This window comes from Callospermophilus lateralis, chromosome 6 (assembly GCF_048772815.1).
Source record: "Callospermophilus lateralis isolate mCalLat2 chromosome 6, mCalLat2.hap1, whole genome shotgun sequence".
Classification (NCBI taxonomy): Eukaryota; Metazoa; Chordata; class Mammalia; order Rodentia; family Sciuridae; genus Callospermophilus; species Callospermophilus lateralis.
In genome coordinates this window covers 135,628,648-135,651,274 of record NC_135310.1, presented here as the reverse complement: position 1 = coordinate 135,651,274, position 22,627 = coordinate 135,628,648, and the positions used below count along the sequence as shown (strand labels likewise).

At 43.9% G+C, this 22,627-nt stretch overlaps 2 pseudogenes; both read right to left on the bottom strand.

Annotated features, from left to right (window-relative positions):
- Positions 1–10,212: 10,212 nt before the first annotated feature.
- On the bottom strand, positions 10,213–11,080 carry LOC143400868 (fos-related antigen 2 pseudogene; annotated as a pseudogene).
- A 2,926-nt stretch (positions 11,081–14,006) lies between these two features.
- Positions 14,007–14,240, bottom strand: LOC143400867 (short coiled-coil protein pseudogene; annotated as a pseudogene).
- Between the last annotated feature and the right edge of the window lie 8,387 nt (positions 14,241–22,627).

The following is a 22,627-nucleotide window of genomic DNA, read 5'->3' as shown; positions in this document are numbered from 1 at the left end:
AATTCCCTAAGCTTCACCTACCATCTCCTCTTTTCTAGGTCAGCAACTGTCCCCATCAACCCATCCAGGGGCAGGTCCATTCCCAGAAAGGCCAACCAGACAGCCACAAGGACTGTGTGTTTCACACTGGCCCCTCAAGGGGTGTCTCCACATGCCATTCCAGTCACCTGTAGACCCACTCAGGTCCACACCAGCTGCCTCCTTGCTGGATACAAGGGGAGGCACAGCAGTTCCTCTCCTGAGCACAAAGGCATCTCCGCTGCAGCTGTCCCCTTGTTTGGAGCCATGGAGGGAGCAAAGGCTGGGTATCTGGTGGTTCCAGAGCAAGTGCGTGTGTGTGGCAGGCAGGAGTGAACCTGGAGAGCAAGCCAGAAGGCAGCGACCTAGGACAGGCTCATGACTCAGGAGTGAATGTTCGGCCTTCCCCAAAAGACCTCTGGCTTTGGGGAAGCCAAACAACCTCCTAAGACACAGCAGAAAATCGTGAAGGTCACACCTTATAGGCTTCTGAAGTCCCTGGGGCCGTGCCTCCTGCAGGTTCTGATGCCAGCAGGGCTTGGAATCAGAAGCCAATCTCTGGCTCAGGAACATCCAGCGTGGCTCCAAGTCACAGACCATGACCGGTGTTGGGGTCCATGCTATACAGACTGGGGTCAAAAGGGGATTTTAGAAATAAAAGATCAGAAAGCAGCTTCATTTAAGAAATATCTATATGCACAAAGACAAACAGCACCCACTTGGCTCCCAAGACCAGTTGAGATGATGAAGCCTTTCCAAGCTGAGAGCACCCAGCTTTCTCGGCCATTGTCTGCTAGCCCTCCTTCTTTGATTAATTAATCTAAGACCAGAAACACCGCTGCCCTTTCTTCTTAGAAGCACTTTCCCAAAGACCCTAGGAAACCAGAGTGCAGCGTCACTGCCAGGGAACATGGGAAAGAACACGTTTAAAGTGTTTAGAACAAAATCCTTTTCTTTTCAACTCCTCTCTCTGTGGCTGACCCCTGCGCACGTTCCTTCTGGTCCTGCTGGGCCGCGGATCTTCAGCCTAAGTCTCTTCCATCCTGCATGTCTAGTGCATTAAGGGGGAGTTGGGGGTGGAATTAAATAATGGCCAGCACCTGTGACCTCAGGTATAATAAGAACAGGCCTGTGCCGCAGTCTCTGGCTGGGCACGAATCACGAGTCTCCACACAGCTTGTAGATTCAAACAGCAATTCTTTATTCCCGAACTCACACCGGCCGTCTACAAACACGCTCTGGGGGAATCCACGTTCTCTGCCCAAATCCACTTCTCCAAAATCCACTACTCTGCCCAAATTCCCCCCGCATGGGCTTCTGTCTCCCAAAATATACTGTCTGACCCTAAGCACTCAAGAGGAACTCAGCAGCAGGATACGCCCTATTCTAAAGGGGGAACACCCTAATCTCCTATTATGCTAAACTGCCCTATTCTAAAGGGGGAACACCCTAATCTCCTATTATGCTAAACCGCCCTATTCTAAAGGGGGAACACCCTAAACACGGATCCTGCCCTGGTCCTTGAGCAAGGTCACCTTTCAGAAGTCCTTCCACTAGACAGCATGGGAGTAAGCTGGCAAGGAAATTGTCATACCTACTTGGCTGATGGCTCCCAGCATCTCCCCCCTTCTGATTAATTAAACAACAAGTAATGTGGCTTAAGGACCGTGCCTGGTAGGTTGTCCAGTTCAACATATGGCTCTTACCCGTCATTGGAAAACTGACCTTTAGGCGTCAGCCTCCTGTCTTAGGTTGATACCACTGCAACTGGATCATACCCGTCACTGACTACCGGTCCAGCATACAGCCATACTTGTGGATAGGTCTATGCACCAGTGGGGGGGGTGAGGTTCTTTGCCTCACCTCTGTTGGCCCCCAAATTTGGCCTTGGTGCCAGTGGGGGAGTGAGGTTAATGTGGCTTAAGGACCGTGCCTGGTAGGTTGTCCAATTCAACATATGGTTCTTACCCGTCATCGGAAAACTGACCTTTAGGCAACTGACCTTTAGGCGTCAGCCTCCTGTCTTAGGTTGATACCACTGCAATTGGATCATACCCGTCACTGACTACCGGTCCAGCATATAGCCATTGGCTCCCAAATTTAGACCATCACTAGCAGAAGGGAGGAGGATACAGAAATGCCACGACATCAAGCCAATTGACAGTTCCTTTGGAAAAATTGCATCATTGGTGACACCATCAGCAAAGATCACTGGTGACACCATCAGCAAAGATATGCCAGCATTACCACAATTTGCTGCACTAAACGTAGTTACATAGTCCAGGCAAGTTCTGTAAGCAGTTCAAAGGGGAGGAATCTATCAATCTGTCCGTCTCTTCCCAAAGTCCGTTTCCTCCCAAAGTAAGTTGACTTCTTGATTGAGCATACTTGTTGAGTTATATTCATTGGGATGAAGATAGGAATTCTGGCAATGATGCTAAAAAGACATTATCCTGAAAAGAATTATTAAATATAATGAAAAGGAAAGGTGAAAGTAAACAAACAGATCTGTTAACCTACTTAAAAAACAATCCTTAACAGCTGTTTACCTGATTTAAATTAGTAAACAAGCAGATCTGTTAACCACCTTTAAAAACAATCCTTAACAGCTGTTTACCTAATTTAAATTAAGCCATTTAAATCACGTGAATAAAAAAAAAAATCGGATCCATTTTCTCATGAGCGCTCCTCATATATGAAATACGCACACACAGACATACAACACAAAACACAAATGTGCAAACAAACGTACAACACATAAGATAATAATAAAGGCCTTGTAGCTTTACCTAGGTGAAATCTCCATTGCAATGTTTAAAAACTCCACAGTCAAAAAATAAAACTGATCAGAAAAACATTAACCTAGGTTTGTATGAGCTCAAAAAATAAAAATAGAACCTTATGATGTGGAAAAATGCAATAATAAAATAGATATTGAAAAAAGCATCCTGGTTAATCACAGTCGCAGATGTAAGAATGGCCAAGCTGGAGTTCTGGATATCAGCTGTTATGGATTTGAGTCAAATCATCTTCTTTTCGATCTGTAGAAATCGTTTTGGTTAGTCTTTCTGGAATCCAAATCGGCTGCTGTTCTCCCTGTGGAAACACGCAAACAGAGCCCCGACTCCAGACAATCACTGGCTCTGGACCTTTCCATTGTCCTGTTAGAATATCTTTCCAAAGAACTTTAGGCTTATGCACATTTTTTGGATACATATGCCTTTCCACAGCACTAAGTCCTGATGAATCCAAATTTAAAAAGTTTAGAGTAAAAAGCGTTTTTTAAGTTTATCTTTGGGGGATATATACCCCTTTCTAATTCCCTCTTTTTGTTTTAGTAAGTACGTTTTAACAGTTTGATGAGCTCTTTCAACTATGCCTTGTCCCTGTGAATTGTATGGAATTCCTGTTATATGAGTAATACCAAATGATGAGCAAAATTGTTTAAAAGAGGTAGAGGTATAGCCAGGACCGTTATCGGTTTTTAACTGTTTAGGAATGCCCACAGTGGCAAAATTTTGTAAGCAATGAGCTATAACATCTTTAGTTTTTTCTCCGGCATGAAGGGAGCCCATCAAAAATCCGGAAGAAGTATCAACTGTAACATGTAAATATTTTAATTTTCCAAATTCTGGCAAGTGTGTGACGTCCATCTGCCAAATATGGTTAGGTATCAGTCCTCTAGGATTGACTCCAAGATTAACTTGTGGTAAAAAGGTCACACAATTTTGACATTGTTTTATTATATGTCTGGCTTGTTCCTTAGTATTTTAAAACGCTTTTGTAAAGTATTAGCATTAACATGGAATTTTTTATGAAAATTCGTAGCTTCTTCTAGTGTAGAGAAAATATGTATGTCATGTGTAGTTTTATCTGCTAAATCATTGCCCAAACTAAGGGCTCCAGGCAATCCTGTATGTGCTCTAATATGTCCTATAAAGAATGGATCTTTTCTGTCCCAGATTAGACTTTGTATAGTGGAAAACAAAGAGAAAACAGTAGAAGAAGGGGAAATCCTACCAGCATCTTCAAGAGATACTATAGCATTAACTACATACTGACTATCAGAAAATAAATTAAATACAGAATCTTTAAACATTAAAAAGGCTTGTAATACTGCATTAAGCTCTACCTTTTGAGCTGATTGTTTGGGTACTAAAAATGTAAAAGTTTGATCAGGGGTAACTACTGCTGCTGTACCATTATTTGACCCATCAGTGAATATATTTGGAGCATTCATGATAGGGGTTTTTCTTGTCATTTTTGGAAAAACTACAGGATGCTTAGACCAAAAAGACAACAAAGGATTAGATGGTAAGTGATTATCAAATGAAACATTAGATTTACACATGATTATTGCCCAAGTATTTAACTCATTAGCTAACTCATCAATTTGATCCATAGTGTACGGAGTAATAATTTTATTGGGAGAAATTCCAAACACTCCCTTCGCTGCTTTTATTCCTTTGAGTATTAATTGTCCTACAGCCTCAGGATACCTAGTAAGAATAGTGTTAGGAGAATAAGATAAATGTATCCACAATAATGAACCTTCTTGCCAAAATACTCCTGTAGGAATATTTTTTGTTGGTAGTACAATAAATAATAAAGGCAAACTTATATCAATTCTATCCAAATGTATATTTTCCATATATGTTTCAATAATTTTCAATGCCTTTCTTGCTTCAGGCGTTAACATGCGGGGTGAGTTTGGATCTGATGGACCTTTTAGAATATCAAATAAAGGTCCCAACTCTCCTGTTGGTATGCCTAGATAAGGCCTTATCCAATTTATGTCTCCCAATAACTTTTGAAAGTCGTTAAGTGACTTGAGTTGATCTACTCATATTTGAATTTTTGGTGGACGGACCATGGTTGAGGATAATAGAACTCCTAAATAATTAATTGGAAAATTTAATTGTACTTTATCTATTGCTATCTCTAGATTATAATTTTTTAATAAGTTTGTAAGTGTGGCATAACATTCCAGCAATATGTTTTTATCTTTATGTGCCAATAATACATCATCCATATAGTGAAATATTTGTAGTTCAGGATTTTGATTTCTAAGTGGCTGGATTGCTTTATTAACATATATTTGACACATAGTTGGACTGTTAGCCATCCCTTGAGGGAGTACTTTCCATTCATATCTCTGATCAGGACCTTCATGATTTAATGCAGGGATAGTAAATGCAAAACGTGGACTATCCTCGGGATGAATTGGAATTGAAAAAAAACAATCTTTAATATCTATGGCTAAAACATGCCAGGTTTTTGGCAAAGCAGACAATTGAGGAATCCCTGATTGAGCAGGTCCCATAATAACCATTTCATTATTAATGGCTCTTAAATCTTGCAATAATCTCCATTTACCAGATATCTTTTTAATGACAAAAATGGGAGTATTATGGGGAGATATGGAAGGTTGTATATGTCCTTCCGCTAATTGTTGTTTGACCAGATCATGGGCTACTTGTATCTTTTCTTTAGTCAGGGGCCACTGAGGAACCCACACTGGTCTTTCTGATTTCCAAGTAATTTTTATTGTCTCAGTGGCCCTTTCTGAAAATCCAACCCATGTCTGTCTGTTCCTTGATCTATTTGAATTGGTGCTGCTATACCTTGTCCTTGTTTTCCTAATCTTTTTTCTTTCCTAAAACCTTGTCTAGCCCTAGTAGTGGGCGCATTAGGATTGATGTTATTTGTTAACGTCAAACCTAATTGATCTAGGACATCTCGTCCCCATAAATTTATAGGAAGATGATCCAATACATAGGGCTGTATAGTTCCCTCACAACCTTCAGGATCCTTCCAATCTAATACCATTGCACTTCTATGGGGATTAGTAGCCACTCCTAGGCCTCGAAGCGTTTGAGTGGCTTGTTGTAATGGCCAATGTTTTGGCCATTTCTTACTAGATATGATGCTAAGGTCTGCACCTGTGTCCAGTAGCCCATTAAAGTCGTGTCCTTGAATATTTAATTTTAACATTGGGCGAGAATCTAAATTTAAAGACAACATAGCCCAATCTATACCTGTGGAGCCTAATCCCCTGGAACCTCTTTTTACACTATGACTAGGAAATTTATTATGTAGGCTGGGTATTATTAACAACTGTGCTATTCTATCTCCAGGTGAAATTACTGATATACCTCTTGGAGAACTAGCTATAATTTTTATTTCACCTACATAATCGGGATCAATTACCCCGGGACTTATCATAAGTCCTTTTAATGTAGATGAACTACGTCCCAATAATAAGCCTACTGTCCCTTGGGGAAGAGGTCCTTTTATTCCTGTGGGAATGATTTGAACTCCCATCTCTGGAGTTAGTACTGCTCTGGCAGAGGCGCAGATGTCCAACCCTGCGCTCCCTCGGGTTTGTCTGATGAGGGATTTAATGGACAATGTGTCCTGGGCACTACTCTGATGGTGTTGCTGGGTTCCTCCACTGCCCCGTATATTTGTGGTTGTGGGCCCCGGAGCATTGGGCCTGGCTGTCCGTTTTTTGGCAATGGAGCCTGATGCCTTTCTCCACGATATCGTGGGTAAATACCTGGTCCTTGTCCGTTTTTTGATAAGGGAGTACCCTCTATGGTAGTTTGAGAACAGCATTCATTAGCCCAATGTCTCCCTCTACGGCATCTTGGGCAAATACCCGGTATTCTATTTCTTTGATACCTAGTTTTGTTAAATCCTCCTCCTATGGGGCAACTCCTTTTAAAATATCCTGTTTGTTCACAATCATAGCATGTTTTTGGCCTGGCATCTAAAGCCTGTTGTACTGCAGCTGCCAAGACTTGCCCTTGTTCATTAATATCTCTACATAATTTAATATATGTGTTTAAATCTTCATGTCTCCATGGTCTAATAACCTCTCTGCAGCAACGATTTGCTTGGTCATAAGCCAGTTGTTTTATCAATGCCATTGCTTGTTCCGTATCCCCAAATATTTTGGCAGCCGTTTGAATTAGCCTATCTACAAAGTCAGCATAAGGTTCATTAGCTCTCTGTATTACCTTAGATAGCTGACCTTGTAAATCTCCATGTCCTTGTAAAGTCTTCCATGCCCTAACTGCGTCTGCAGCAATTTGTGCATATATAGCAGGATCATATTCAATTTGTTGCCACTGACCCTCATAAGGTCCTTTCCCTAGTAACATTTCTAGATTTCTTTGAGGGTAACCGGCTGCTGCATTTCGCCTAGCTGTCTCTGCGCAAAATTCCTCATTGGCAACCTTCCATAACAAATATTGTCCTCCATTTAGCACAGATTTACACATGCTAGCCCAATCTGCTGGCGTCATGTCCAAGTTAGTAATGGACTCAACCATGCTCACCGTGAAAGGAGCTTGGGGACCATAGGTTGTTACAGCCTCCTTTAACTGCTTTACTGTTTTAAAATCTAAAGCATGGTGAATTCGCTGCCCTCCTACCTGTTCAAGTACAGGGCATGCTAATCTTTGAGGTCCTGTCTCAGGATTCCATTTATCAACTACGGGGTTTGAGGGCCACTCAGCTGTCTCTATCGGTGGGGCTGTTGGTTGAATTAAACCCTCTTGTGATAAAACGGAGTTAGTAACAGCCTCCTGTTGTGGCCTTTTTCCTAACAACCCCTTTTCCTTTAAATTTTCTTCCTCTGTCTGACTAGCTCGAGAGACCTTCTCTTTTGCTTGATCTAAAATGTCTTTCTCTATGTTCTGAACCTCTAACAATTTACTTAACATCTTTTCAGTTTGTTTTAATCTACTATAAAGATAACACAACCCAATAAGATAACACAAAACAAAACTGAAATTGAATGAAGCAAAAACGGAATAAAAAATCGTTGTATCAATTTTCTCTTCCTCAGGGCCGACAAACTTCAAGCCTTTAGTCAACCATTTTTTCCAGTTTGCCTGAGAAATTTCTAGGGATAGGCAGCTTGAAACAAAAACAAAATAAATCAAAAGGAGAACACATTGTTTTTTGAAATGGTCACCCATTCTCTCACCTTCCCTCAGGGGCGAGCAATTTCACTTACCCCCAAGCTTCAGGCGTTCCGCGTACGAGCCACCAGATGCCGCAGTCTCTGGCTGGGCACGAATCACGAGTCTCCACACAGCTTGTAGATTCAAACAGCAATTCTTTATTCCCGAACTCACACCGGCCGTCTACAAACACGCTCTGGGGGAATCCACATTCTCTGCCCAAATCCACTTCTCCAAAATCCACTACTCTGCCCAAATTCCCCCCGCATGGGCTTCTGTCTCCCAAAATATACTGTCTGACCCTAAGCACTCAAGAGGAACTCAGCAGCAGGATACGCCCTATTCTAAAGGGGGAACACCCTAATCTCCTATTATGCTAAACTGCCCTATTCTAAAGGGGGAACACCCTAATCTCCTATTATGCTAAACCGCCCTATTCTAAAGGGGGAACACCCTAAACATGGATCCTGCCCTGGTCCTTGAGCAAGGTCACCTTTCAGAAGTCCTTCCACTAGACAGCATGGGAGTAAGCTGGCAAGGAAATTGTCATACCTACTTGGCTGATGGCTCCCAGCAGGCCTGTAAAGCTGTTCCTGCTCTCTCCAGAGTCAGACTCAGAAATGTAACTGCCACTGGATTTAAGTAGCATTGACATCATTTTGAATGGATGGACACTGATCTCTCTGGAGCTGAGTCACCAACAGTGAGACTCCCTCAGAGTTCCAGCTCCACAGAGGCCAGTTCTGACCAGAAGCCGCTTCCCAGGGCCATGTGTCAACATGCTCTGGGGAGAAAAATCTGAGAGAGGTGGAAGCCAGGGGAACCGTGGAAGGGGGCAGCTCTCCTGCGGTGGAAAGCAACACATCCTAGCTCCAATTTCAGCAGCTGGAAAGATTCAACAACAAGAAATGGCACACGAGCTCCAAGCAAAAGCTCATGGGCCAGCTGCTCACAGCTTGTCAACTGGGCCAGAAGAGCACCCTGGGATGGGGCAGGGGGAGCATGAGAGAGAAAGCACTGGAGCCACCAGATGGCAGATGACCGCAGAGGGCAGACAGGGCCTATGCTGCAGGGCCACAGCAGGGAAGGTTGGCTGCTGGGGCAGTGGAACCTGCTGCTGCAAAACCACCACCAGGGACCGCCTTCCTCCTTCCTGCCTGGCTCTTCCATCCTTTGAGGCTTGGAGAGGAGCCTCCCTTGGGGAGGGTCCTGGCACACACTCATTGAATCTCCAAGGGTGACGTCACCCCGAGAGCCAGGGAAAGGTGGAGCCCAGCAGGGCCTTGGAATGATGTGTGGTTCCTGGGAGGGACACCTCCCTGATCAGGAGAGAAGGGTCCAGGGGTAGAATAGTGAGGCTGTAATTACAGGAGACACCCTGCACAAGACATCAGGTGAAGGGAAACTGGCTAGGACACCCAGGTGGCTTTCTCAGCACTATTCCTGGCCTGATAATTAGGTGTTTGGCAACCCCCACCCCTGTTCCCTGGCTGTCTCACACCCCCTCTTCTGGTCAGGCGGGTCGTCCCAAGCCACCTCCGAGGGTGCAGAGAAAAGGTCTTTTAAGACTCCCAGTGAGGTTGGCCCCTGCTTGAGAGAGTGTCTGGAGGCAGTGGTGCACTGGGGAGTACCCCTGGAGGGAAGGTTCTGTATTGCACTTTGTCCCTTTCTGGACAACTCAGCCCCCATGGAAGAGTCACCTGCTGCCATGCCTCCAGAAATGAAGAGCTTTAATATCTAGACCACCCTGATGAAATGTCATGGCAAATTTGATAAAAACCAAGAGGGAGTGAGACTGACACTGTGGGAGAGAAGGGGCACGTCCAGGGAAGGTGAACCAAAAGGCACTGGGCATGCTTGGTGGGGTGGGGAGGACAGCATCGCTCCAGAGACAACAGGTAACAAAGGGGCAGGACCATCTGGGAAGCTCCAGGCTCTTCAGAAGCCAGAGACAGGTCCCCTCTGCCAAACCAAGCTCTCCTTGACATTCGAGGAGGAGAATTCTCGGCAACACAAGCAAGGGAGGAGGTTCCATGGCTTACAAGGATTAACCGAGTGTTCTAAAGCTTCACTGCCAAGTCCTACCTGTGTCCCTCATAGCCCGGAAGCTCCCTGGCAGGGCTTCCTCTGGCCCTCAGGGCTCTGGAGCTCTTGAAGGTGCTGGTCCCTGGGAGGAGGCAGTGCTGAGGACCCCTCCAGAGCTGGGGAGGAGAGCAGGGGGTTACAGAGCCAGCAGAGTGGGGGAGTTCAAGGAGTCTGACGACTGGTCCCCGCTGCTTCTGCTTCTGTGGTGAGCCTTGGAGCAGGACTCGGAGGGTGACGCAGGCGACTCCTGCTCCAGGACACTGGGGTAGGTGAAGACAAGGTTCAAGGTGCCCAGAGTGTTGGCAGGCGTGGAAGTCACCACGATTGGGGTGTGCAGAGGCTCCTCCCCATAAAAGCCCCCGGCAAGGCAATGCTGATGGGCTTGATGACAGAGCGCTGGGCCTTGTCCAGCCCTGCTGACAAGGACGAGGGGCTGTCCTCTTCTAAGGGCTCTTGTTTCACTACCACAATGCCCACAGCACTGCCCCCACTGCGCATGGGCTGCAGCCGGGGGCTGGAGGCCATCGGCGCTCCTCAGGGCTGATCTTGCACACAGGGCGGTGGGCCACCAACATGAACTCCAGCTTCTCTTTTTCCTTCTGTAGCTCAGCGATCTCCTTCTGCAGGCCTGAATTCTCCTCCTCCAGCTCCTCTGTCTCCGCCTGCAGCTTCTCCGTCAGCTCCCGGTGGCGGTTCTGGCACTTGGTAGCGGCCAGTTTGTTTCTCTCCCTCCGGATCCAATGCTTCTCCTCCTCCTCGGGAGACAGCTGCTCATCTCTCCTCCTGTGACCCACGGCGGTGCCAATGGTCTTGATCACGCCAGGTCTTGGGAGGGCCAAGTGCGCAGGGACAGAGCCTAGGCCAGGCAGCAGATTGTTGGGGTGCGAGCGCTGGTAGGGGCTGGACATGGAGGTGATCACTGTGGGCTGCACCATCCACTGCAGGTCCTGGCTGGTGGTGATAGCGTTGATGGTGGGGATGAAGACACTGCCCGAGCCAGGCATATCTACCCGGAACTTGAGGTATGAGGATTCACTTTGAACTAGGTGTCCCTCTTCAAATCCAAAAGACAGTTAGTTTCCATTACATTCTCCAGCTGGATGCACCCTGGAAGCCCACCCCAGCCCCTGCTGCCTGGATGGCTTCTAGAGGCCAAGACCACCACTTTATGGAGCAACTCTTGCTGTGAACGACTTGGCTAGAGATTTCACAGACGCTGACCAAGGTGGGCTTCAGGTTGCAGGGAAAAGCCTGGGTGTTAACCCGGCAGACTCAAAGAGACTGAGGGGGTGGGGAGCCGATGCCCAGGGCAGATACCCCACCAGTACCTCTTTGGTACTTATAGGCACAGCAACACAGGCACAATCCCTCCAGAGTAAACCAGTCTGGCTGCTTTAGAAGCAGGTTGTTTTTCTGCTTCCAGAACCACCCAGGAGCCCAAGTGATGTCTCTTTCTCTCACTTCTCTCTGTCAGTCTCCTTGCACCAGGTACCCCAAGACCCTCAAGGAGCTCCTCAGAGGCAGTACAGGCTTCTGCCCCGACCCTTACAGGAAACGACAACTCCATTTTTAAATCAAACTAAAACAAGCTGCTATTTGAGTACACAAAGAGAGCTGATCAGCGACTTTCTCTCCCAACATGGGCTAGAAATCAGCACCCCACTTTCAGAAAAGATGTTTTGTGACACAAAAAATTTGCAGAGGGGTGTGTCTCGGATAACTTGTAGCTTACACGATTTTGATTAGTATAATATAAAAGCAGATAGTTGGTTAGTGATCTGCATAGCTCAATATTTCAAGTTAGGAAATAAGTTCAGATCCCAACATCAGAATTTATGAGGCACCACTAAGTTTTCAGAGAGGTTTGTTACCTGGTCAGAAAAAGCCAGGCATGGATGAGTCCAAGGCATGGGCAGGTATTCCAAGCAAATTTAAAACATCAAAAAATGGTCAGGCCAAACACAAAACCTTGTATTTACAGAAAACAGATTTACACCTTTTGACGAGATGACTTCTGATCTTAATAGGGAATTAGGCTGGGTTTATCAACATGTGCCTGAGGTCTGCACATACTAAAGAAAAATGTGTGTGTGTGTGTGTGTGTGTGCATGCACAGATTTGTGCCATTGGTGGTGTTTCTTCCTTTCCCACAAACAGGAATATACAAGAGATATTTATCTTTAATTTCCTCTTTATATTTGATAATACAACCTTAATATTACTGTTCTTTCGAGTAAAGCTGGTTTGTTTTTTAACCTCCCTGAAGTATTCCTTAAGGTGGAAATGTCAAAATGTTGCCCCCCCCTTCGGTAAGAGCTTTTTATTAAACAGCAAAGCTGAACTCTTAACACAATATTAAATACTTGTAAATTAGGTCACAAAATGGATGCAAAATGTTTGTAGTTTAATTATATATTTATACAAGTAAAATCACATATCACATCTTATACTAATATATAAGATTATTCCATGATTAAAAGTAGCCCAAATCTTATAACCATAAGTTATGTTAGTAGATCTCTTTTCCTCTAATCTTAAAATTATTTCCAATACAGATTCCCATACCAAATGGAATCTGAAAAATAAATTTATAAAAATGTTAAAGAAAGAATAAACCTTTGCAAGAAATTCTGGGAGAATAAAGCACTAAAATCCTAAGATTAAAATTCCCATAGTTTTACATTTATGTTCTAAAATGTGTTCATGAATCTGTTACTAAAAAACTCTCTCAAGGAATTTTGCAAGATTTGATCAACTGGGTAAATGTCCTTGAGACCAAATAGTAATTGATCTCTTAAAATGTGGCTTATATAAAGTTATTCAAACTTAATGTACTTTTTTTTTCTTTTTTAAAATTTTTAAATTTTTTATTAGTCGTTCAAAACATTACAAAGCTCCTGACATATCATATTTCATACATTTGATTCAAGTGGTTTATGAACTCCCATTTTTACCCTGTATACAGATTGCAGAAACACATCTGTTACACATCCACATTTATACATACTGCCATACTAGTGTCTGTTGTATTTTGCTGCCTTTAATATTTATCTTTTGTCTGACAAAAGTCTGTTCTGCCAGAGAGAACATAAATCTGGAGTGAAAGTATTTGGAGTTGCTTACTTGAATTTACCAGTACTTACTCCAAATGCTTTTCCTGCCCCATTTCTATTTTTTTCTAAGATTTTCTATCTTGAACACACACATGATAAGAACTCCTATATTTTCAGGTAACAAGTGGGTTATTTTGTGTAAAAGGATGTTTTAAGCAAATCTTTCCAGTATGAGACCATTTTTATAGTTTTAGTCCATCTTCAATTGCTTAAAGAGAAACCAGCAAAATCCTCTCTCATTATTAAATATCACACAGGACAAGCCCTAGCTAAAAGAGTATCTTGTTTTGGTTGAGTTTCAACAATTAGAGTCAGGTTACTCTCATAAGTGATTAACTATTAAAATTACTTTTACAAATGTGAAAATATTTTTTTTCCCTTAGGGGAAGGGAAATGGTAGTCACAAGATGGGGGGCAGAGAACATAAAACTGTGCATTCAGTACATGATTTTGGTCAATTTTTCACAACATGGTGGTTATTTTCTTATATATTTTACTAAGCCTATATAATAAAAGACAGTGCTAAACCTATATATGAAAGCAAATTTGATAAAATATTCATCTTCAAGTCTCATAAATATATGCAGTTCTAATTATAAAGTCTCTACAATATATTTGCACATTTTCATACACTAACATAATACACAAACTCATGGAAGTCTCCAACTATTTAGTTAATTTTGCCTAGATCTGCCATTATCTTCATAAATATTCAATGAAGCCACAAAGAAAGGTACTGTAACTTTTGGAATCTATCCAAGTTTTAAAGGAAAAAAAATCAGCAGAAATTCCATGAAACAGAAGGGAAACCAATCCCTTACTTTGTTTTGCTTTTTGTGTCAGTTGTTTAAAAAACACTAGAAGCAGACATGAGGTTTTCTATATATTGTCCAAGAACTTGGTGTTCTGGTTTAGCTTCAGATTTTATTCTTTAACTGCAACTACTCTTGCAGAGAGATCTTCAAGTGTGTGTTGGAGTTCCAACATTTGATTAATAAAGTTGTGTTTTTTCTTCCAGTTCCACCTGGTTTTCACTATCAACTGCATCCATGTTTTATTTTCATTATCTTCAAGGTTATCTTCAGACTTCAGCTATTTTAAACAATGCTGTAATGAATGACCTCTTACAGTGAATACATGCACCACATCCCACGACCTGTGTACCTACCTACCTATCTAACTAACATATATATGGATGTCTACTTATTCATCTGGACATATATCTTCCTGGATGGATCAATATCAATGGATTGACTGATAGAGAATATATAAGCATTTTTTCTAGTTTTTTTTAGTTGTAGATGGACACAATATCTTTTTTACTTATTGTTTATGTGGTGCTGATGATTGAACCTAGTGCATTTCACATGCAAGGCTGGTACTCTACCACTGAGCTACAGCCCTAGCACCCAAATGTATTTTCTGAATAAAAAATGTATCATTTAAAAGAGGACTGAAAACAGAAAAGAAGTAGGGGTTAAAAGGTGATTAGAAAGCCATGAGTGAGGGAAGAGTGTCCAACCAACTCCTGGATACCAGGTTCGTAATGGGGCATCAGAAAGCAAAACAGAGGGAAACTCAAAGAATCCTGAGATGGAAAAGAAAAAAAATCAATGTTCAGAAAATATTTGCAATATGTGAGCAAGGAGTCATCTGGATAAATGTGTGGAGAACACTATGCTAGAACTCACATCAGAACTGTGCTTTTGAGCCCCTTCTGTGGACACCAGGTGTTAATGATGCATCAATGCAGGTTCATCAGTGAAACAAAGGCACCTCTGTGGATGATAGGGTCTTGAATGGCATGGGGAAACCCCTACCCTGCTCCCCACTTCTTCTGGAAAACTAAAGCTGCTCTAAAAACTTAAAATCATAAAAATAATCCCAGTATCTGCCTCCATGAAACTTTGAGTTCCACAGAAAAGGCAAATATTAAATAACTTTGTCAAGAAAGATTATGTATTGAAATTAGAGCCTCAAAAATTCTGTAAGATTCTGTAAGAGAGGTCAAGAAGTGGTGGGAAAATCCCTACCAAATAAGTGACATAAGTGGAAACAGTGTAAGCATAGAAGTGGCTGTTTGAACATTAGGCAGAGAACTTTCTAGTGAAGGGAAAGAGAACAGACAAGGCAGCAAAAAGTGAACTCACTGGAGGAGGCAAGATCCCTGGAAGACAGGAACAAGGGAGAATAAGGCACAGAGATAGAACATCCTGTAGCTCCTGTGGCTATATGGGGTTCAAGAGCAATGAGAAGCCACTGAAGGGCTTTAAGCAAACTGTGTGGGGACACATATGTGCATGTGTAAATGTGTGATTCCATGTGCAGAATGTAGAGAGAGGGTGGAAGAACCAGTTGGGAGACTGTGCATAGTCTGGGTGACAGTTGGTGAAAGCCTACATGGGGGTAGTGGGGAAAGGGGTACAGATTGGAGCTATACTTGGAGGGACCAACAATGGGCTGGACAGGGTTAAGACAAAAGGAGGTGGCCAGAATGACTCAGGGCTCCTGGCTGTGCAGCCAGATAAGTGGCCCAGGAGCTCAGTTGATAAAGAGCCTTCAGGTGACAATTCTTCATCCAAAAAGAAAATCACTTTATGGGGTGGGGGAGATCTAGTTTTGAATTAATTTTCAAGTCTGCTCTCCAGAGTGAGCACCAAACACAGAAAAATGAAATCTGAAGCCAGAGCCACCTGTTTATGAGCCACTAGGGGGCAGGCTTGTTCCAGTGTGTCCCATCTCCCCCAAGCAATTTTTCACTGCTGGGTTCTAGAGCCAGATTTCATTGTGCCCAGTAGAAGGAATGGTCAGCTCGTGGGTGGACTCTGCCTCAGGTCTGGGTTGTCCACTTGCCCTTAGCTGGTTTATTTTTCTTTCCCTTCTTCTCTTGCTCCTCCTCCTTATTGTCTTTTTGCAACCCTTTCTCCTCCCCCTTCTTCATCTCCTTCTTTCTTCATACTGGGCATTGAACTCAGGGGTGCTTAAGCACTGAGCCATATCCGCAGCTCTTTTTATTTTTTATTGAGGCAGGTTATCACTAAGCTGCTTAGGGCCATGGTAAATCGCTGAGCCTGGCTTTGAACTCACTATCTTTCTGCCACAGCCTCTCAAGCCACTGGGATTACAGACACTTGCCACCACATTTGGCTCCCAGCCATATTTTATTTTGAGACAGGATCTCACTAAGCTTTCCAGACTAGCCTCAACCTCATGACCCTCCTGCTCAGCCTCTTGAATAGCTGGATTATAGACAGGTAGCACCATGCTCAGTTTAAATGTAAGCAATGCTAAAAGCCACATATAGTATTTGAAGCATTTGGAAATAAGAGATGGAAAATGCTAATTCTGAGATTAGGCTCGATTGTCATGTGTACCTTGTACACATGACAGTGTGCCACTGTGGAGTGAAATCCAGGGAAAGAAATAGATCAGAAGAATCCAGCCTATTAAAAATATTGTGTAGTACAAGGTTTGGTGACCTGCCCCTCTAATCCTAGCTACTTGGGTAGTTCAAGATGCCCTCTTCCTAGCACCTCCCTCAGCCCTGTTTTGTCAGAGTTTGACATGAGTGGTGTCATTTTGATGGAAAACTTTTACCATTAGCTCCACCTGTAAGTGCACAGGAGTTCACGGCTGATAGACATCCTCAGCAAGGACACAACCAGAGTTGGTTTCCTTGAGTTGTCTGAAACTGATGGCAACAGTTTGGAGTGCTTGTGGTTGTAGGAAAGTGTTTAAAACCTTTTAAAGCCAGGAAGGCAAGCATGGGGACTATAAAAATAATAATTGCCAATGGCCAAGAGATAGGTATGCTCATCCTGCTTGCTTGCCTGATTATTTATTTATTTTTAGTATTAAAGATTGAATCCAGGGACACTATACAAGGGTTAGTAAAAGGGCGGTCTCCCCGATGTCAATCCAATAACCAGGACACAGTTTTCAGAAAAAGGAAAAAGAATGTTTATTTCTTTGCTAGCAAAGGAGAAACACAGGGGACTCCTGTCTTAAAGGCTGTGATTCTGCCCATCAGCAGGAACAGGTTGTTTTTAAAGAGATGTTTCAGAGAAAATGAGATTAGAGAGGAGAAACCTGGAAGGAGAAGATTAGGGAAAGGAAGTTCAGGGAGGAGAAGATTAGGGAGAAGTTTTTTTGGGGAAAAATTGTAAGTTTCAAAGCCACAAGGGATATAGTGAGAAACTGATGTGACTCTATTTTTGAGAAACCAGCCTCTAACTCAGAGCAAAGCCTGTCCAAGGAAGGGGGCATGAACCTTGTCCTTGGAAAAACCCACAGAGCACTCCTAGTCACATACCCACCCTGATGAGGTGTTTATCTACAAATAACAGGAGAGATGTGAGGCACCAGGTGTCCCTGATTCAGTTAGGCTAGGTGAGGACCCATAGCAACCCCCTAGCAACCACCAATCAGCATGAAACAGAAAAAATACCTGGGATGCCAGATGATCCTCCCAGTAGTTTTTGGTGGTTGATAACATGTTTGGAAACCATGTAGTTCAGCACATACTCCCCTCATGGCTTAAACCAATCAGTTCAAAGGAATCCCCCTCTTGTACTCACCAATCTCCCCTACCCAACTTGTTCCCACCAGTGAATGTGCTAATCATGTTTTAGATTTGTTTTATGATTTTCCCGTGGTGTGTGATGATTTGCTAAGAGATGCTATGATGTATGGGAAGTCCCTGCCTTCGCCAAAGAGTGTATAAATCTGCTCAAACCCTGGGTTCAGGTCCTCTTGGTGTCACCAATTGCTGTGTGCGGAGAGGACCCAGATAACTCACAATAAACGCCTCTTTGCTGCTTACATCCATCTCAGTCTCTGGTGGTCTTTTGGGGGGTCATGAACTGGAGCATTACAATAGTAAAAGAGCATCCAGTGATCCCCTGTTACACATTCCCCACCCCCTCTTTTTTGGAGGAACTGGGGATTGAATGCAGGGTTGTTTGATCACTGAGCATATCCCTGGTCCTTTATGTTTTTTATTATGAGACAAAGTCTCACCAACTTGCCCAAGCTGTCCTTAAATTGCAATCCTCCTGCCTCAACTCCTGAATTGGCAGAATTCAGGTGTGTGCCACTGTGTCCACTACAACCACTTTTTCTCTTAAACACCCTCCCCCAAATTTTATTCAGGAAAAAGAAGATAACACAAGTCACTTTTTTTTTAAGAGAGAGAGAGAGAGAGAGAGAGAGAGAGAGAGAGAGAGAGAGAATTTTTTAATATTTAATTTTAAGTTTTTTGTGGACACAACATCTTTATTTTATTTTTATGTGGTGCTGAGGATCCAACCCAGCGCCCCGCACATGCCAGGTGAGCGTGCTACCACTTGAGCCACATCCCCAGCCACAAGTCACATTTTTCTTTCTTTTTTTTTTTTTTTTGGTACCAGGGGTGAACCCAGGGACAATTAACCACGGAACATATTTCTAGTCTTTTTCAATTCAGGAAATACAACCTAATGGAAGAGATTGAAGTGTAAGTTAGAAGTGAAACACGGAGACCAGGCAGAGATACATAAGGGAGTTTACTTTTCAGACTTGACAAGGAAAGGCCATCTCTCTATGGAGAGAGGGCAAAGCAGCCTTGAATTCTGGGTCCTTTGTGGGGGAAGCTCAGGAAATCAGAGCTGAACGGGTCCCAATGCTGGTGGTTAAGGGTTGGGTTGGTATGAGGGGTGGTGAGCCTTTCTCAGAAACACCCTTGGGTCGGAAAGTGAAGTTTTTTCCTGAAATGGCACCTGGCAGTTAAGATGGCCATGGAGGTGCTAAACAAGAATCTTATATTCCTTTTTGTTTTTTGTTGGGCTCCATAGGGAACAGGAATATAGGTCAATCTTCTCTAACTGCTTTCTGCTGGGTAGGGGCAATGTTTGAATCATTGGGACAATGATGGAGGTTCAGTGATGGTGGAATGCTGTCCCAGGTGGCCCAGTTTTGGTGAGGGATTGGTATTCCTTCAGCAGAGGAGAGCTGTGTTTTCCTATGTTCAAGGTCTTGTTGGAGTTGTTTTATCTTGTCCTTTACTTACCAGATTGATTGTCATGTTATTAGCATTTCTCCTGTAGATTCAGACAAATCCACCTTTCTTGACCATAAAAAGGTCAAGGCCCCTTGAATTCTGCAGAGCCACAGCAGCTAAAGAATCAAGCTGGCATTGTATAGCTACTATGGTTTGAGCAAGTTGCTGTAAGTCTCCTGAACACTGGAATGGTAATCCCTGGTGGCGGCACCCCTGGGAGGTGAGTGCAGAGTGAGGGAGGAGGGAAAAAATAAAAAAGGGGGGCTGGGATGTGGCTCAAGCAGTAGCGCGCTCGCCTGGCATGCGTGTGGCCCGGGTTCGATCCTCAGCACCACATACAAACAAAGATGTTGAGTCCACTGAAAACTAAAAAACTAAAAAAATAAATAAATAAATAAAATAAAATAAAATAAATAATTCTCTCTCTCTCTCTCTCTAAGAAAAATATTAAAAAGATTCTCTCTCTCTCTCTCTTTCTCTCTCTCTCTCTCTCTCTCTCTCTCTCTCTCTCTTTAAAAAAATGAAAAAGTGAAGGTTGGCACTCATGGTTCTGCAGTGTCCCCATGGTCCTCAGAGACCAAAGGAAGATTGGGGTTTCAACCTTGGAGAGACGCAGCTTGAGAGGGCCTGTGGGTCCCACTGTATAAGAGGGCAGAGAGGACTGTTTTAAATGGGGGTTAGGAACTCGATATGGGATGCCCTCAAGGTGGGCCACCAAACAAGTGGTAAGAATGACCCGATAGGTCTAGACCATTTTGCAGAGAATTGATAGGAGGAGGTGGGCTTGTTGGGGGTGGTAAAAGTACCAGGTCACCAGGAGACAGAGTTGGAGAAAGAGAAGAGGCAGAATTGGCTTTGCCAGAACAACATCACTGTGTTGCCAAATAAGGATCCTAGTGTATGCAGGAAGGGGGCAGAAAAGATGAGGAGCAAGGAGAATCAGAGGGTGGTGAGCTGAGCAGGGAGGTGGGCTGTCCATATAGAAGCTCAAAGGGGAGATGTTGAGTGGCTTCTTTGGGATGGCCTGTGACAGAGGAAGAGCCAAAAAAGGAATTTAGTTCAGTCTAAAAGTAATTCAAGGGGCAGTGGACATTGAAGGAAGCTCCCTTTGCCAAAGTGAAGGCTCTGATGAGGACAAGTTCAGCCTGCTGATATTGGAAGTGGAGGCTCTTACACAACTGAGGCTAGAGAGACTATAGCCTACCCTTCCCATGAATTTCCTCCTGAAGGAAGAAGGAGCCATCTGTGAACCATGTGTATGTTGCCTGGAGTGAGGGGTCTTCCTATGTGTGGGAGGGGTGGGGAAGAAGCTACTCCAGAGTTTCTAAGCATGAATGGGTAAGAGGAGAATAGGTGGAAGAGTCCTGAGGAGCAGGAATAAGAGTTGCAGGGTTTAAAGGTGAGCAGGTGGGGAAATTAAGAGTAGGATCTTCCACTAGAAAAACCTGTAGAGATTAAAGGTGACAGGAGGGAAAGGAATGTAAGCCATGGTAGGTGGGGAGTTCCTTTAGGTGAGAGGGAGCCAGGATGCTGAGTGGGGCCCCAAAATTGAGTTTCTTTGTATCATTAATGAGTCCAGAGGCTGCCGCCACAAGGGGCCCATCTCCAAACAGTAGGGTCAAGACCCTTCAATAGATAAATGATCCAGGGCAATGGTTGGCCCAGCATTTGTCCAAGGACCTGTAGAGCAAACACCTGCTTTTTCAACCACATAAAAGTGAAAAGGGCGTGTGAGGTCAGGGAGATGGAGAGAAAGTTTTCTTCTGTATTGTAGCCAAGGGAAAAGTTAAATTGACACTTTTTTTTTTTTTAGTCTTAGGCCTCTCTTATCCAGCCAGTCTGTCCTTTGTATTTCAATGTTAGCTTCAGTGTGGCCTTGGCCAGGGACATTGCTGCCCAGGGCTTTACAATGTTCAATGCCAATAGAAGAAGGGAGGAGGGGTCTGAGTCCTTGTTTGTCTAGAAGGAGGGTCTCTGGAGGAGTCCAGAGCTTTAGTGGCAAATAGAAGCTGGGTGGGGAAGCAAGAGGAGCCTAGGAAGGCTTAGATTGGACAGAGGGATAAAAGGGATTTCCTTCCATTTTCCTGAGTGCTTTTAAAAGTTATAAAAATTCCATAAAATATTGGGCTCCAAGGTGCCATTAGGTGATCATTGTCCAAGTCATAAAAGGGCCAAGACTGAATGGAAAGTTGAATTATTCAGGAGTCAAATGGAGTGGGGCTATGTGAGTGAGGGGGCAGTGGAGAGGTGAGTCAGATGGGATTCTGGACTGGGAGTTTCCCATGGCAAATTGGATTTCTGGAGTGGCTACAGGGAGGTGTCCCCAGCTCTAGGACAAATCAGAGTGAGAGAGGGGACAGAGTAAAAAAGGGGTCACCACCACATAATTCACTGTCCCCAGAGCTGAATCCTTCCTGGGACTGAGAGAAGTGAGTCCTCACCCACTACTTCCCTAGTTCCAGGATTTGCCATAGAGAGTATTGGTGCCTTCCCAGGGCCTTCATGAGCTCTGCAGAGGAACTGAGAACCAAGACCCGAGAGTGAACTCACCAAGGGGAAGGGATGGGAACATCGAGAATCTTGGTGCTGGACCAAGATCTAAGTTAACTTTTGTCTCCAGAGTGGAAACTTGTCACTGCCATCTCTAGAAAGTAGACTTGTGAGAAGGAAGGTTGAGGAAGAGCAAAGTCACTTCCCCAAGGGAGGCCAGTGTGTGGTAAAGAAGAGCCCTAGGTAAATGGAAGAAGGTGTGTGGTCATTGTCCTGGGCCCTCATGTCAGGTTCCAAAGCAGCCCAAATACCTGGATGAAAGAGCAAAGCTGTTGGGAGAATGTGATCAAGGCTGCTCTGCAAAGAGAGGGATAGCATCAGCAAGGAGGGAGAGCAAGTGTTGTGATTGGACAGAAAATGGAGGAGGTTTTGACAGATGTGAATGAGCTCATGGTGTGAGGTGATAGAAGAACTGGAAATGTCTACCTCAGAAGCAGGTCATGGGAAGGCACTGGCAAACAGAGTAGGGGATGGTCCTAAGGTAAGGGTGAGGATCAAGGTAGCAACAGGTGAGTCTGCATGGAAGTGACTATGAGGGGAGAAGGAGAGCATAGTCCCCAATTTTGTGAGGTTGTCCCTTCCCATAAGGGGAACAGGACACTGTGGATTGACCAAAAAGGATAGAATAAAAATTAGAGAGCCACAAGCACAAACAAGGCTAGGTGTCTATAAGGGTTGGTAGTTGGCGTCCCCAACACCTTGAGGACTGATTATGTAGCCCCAGTGTCTATGAGGAAGGATACAGGTCTACCTGAAATACGCAGAGTTACTTTGAAGTTATTACTTCAACACACAGTAGTTGAAGAGATCCCTGATAACATTGGGATCTAGAGTGCCCTGAGTTTCCGTGG